The sequence below is a fragment of the Pteropus medius genome, unplaced genomic scaffold (genome assembly GCF_902729225.1).
Source record: "Pteropus medius unplaced genomic scaffold, Ma_sr-lr_union100, whole genome shotgun sequence".
In the NCBI taxonomy this organism is placed as follows: Eukaryota; Metazoa; Chordata; class Mammalia; order Chiroptera; family Pteropodidae; genus Pteropus; species Pteropus medius.
In genome coordinates, this window is record NW_024354499.1 from 4,985,866 (window position 1) to 4,986,882 (window position 1,017).

The following is a 1,017-nucleotide window of genomic DNA, read 5'->3' on the forward strand; positions in this document are numbered from 1 at the left end:
CCTTTGCCCAGAGTCTCCTTTGATGTGTGAGCAGCTTTCCTTCCTGTCTCTCACCTAACTTTCCTACCCCCTCAAAGCGTATGCCTCACTCACTACTTTGCTCTACACATGAACTGCCTGGACTCTGACACACCAGTATAAATCAGGAAACACAGGAACATAGGGAATTAACCCCCTCCCCCAAAGAAAATGCTTCTCAGTGATTTTTTCAGACTGGCAAAGAGAGAAGCTGAGCAAGAGGAAATTAGGAAATCTCGTCAGTCTTTCCGGGATCTGACTGTCACGGGGCTGTTCCACTTTAAAGTGGTTGGAAACTTGAAATGGCTTGGACCCTGAACTCTCGCGTTTTTAACGACAGTCTTGATTAGCAGTAAGGAAACAATCTCCATAGAGAGGTTTTCTCCCTCCATCCACCAACCCCTAGTTTAATTCAATTTGTCAAGTAATCATCAAACAACCAAACAGCCAGTCATTTACCCGAATACCTGGCTCTATGGGATATGGTTTAAAACAAAAATTAGACAGGCACTCCTCAGCTTGTAGGGCTCACATGCCTCCCATTGCACCTAGAACAAAATCCAACCTAAACCGAGGCCCTGTGTACCTCTCCCCGACCACCCCCAGCTTCACCTTGCACTGCCATTCCCGTGCTCACCCCCACCAGCCTCATGGGCCTCTTTCAGTCCTTCAAACACACCAGCATCCTAAAACACTTCGGGCTTTGCAATTTATGCTTACGTTGAGACCTGCAAGATGAGTCGGAGTTGGCAGGTCTTAGGTTAGTTACCTCCTCAGAGACAGTAACCAACGGAATGTGACTGGCCCCTTGAGCATAGTGTTTGAAGTATTAAAAGTCCAAAGTGAAAAGATCTAGCATGTCTGGCCATTACAGAAAGCAGCATCAGGCCCGAGACTCAAGGTTTGGTGGAGGTGCTGCTCGAGAAGAGGAGCTGAGGCACTGGTTCCATCAGCGTACCAAGTTCCTCTTGCTGTGACAGCGCTGGATGTGGGGCCAGT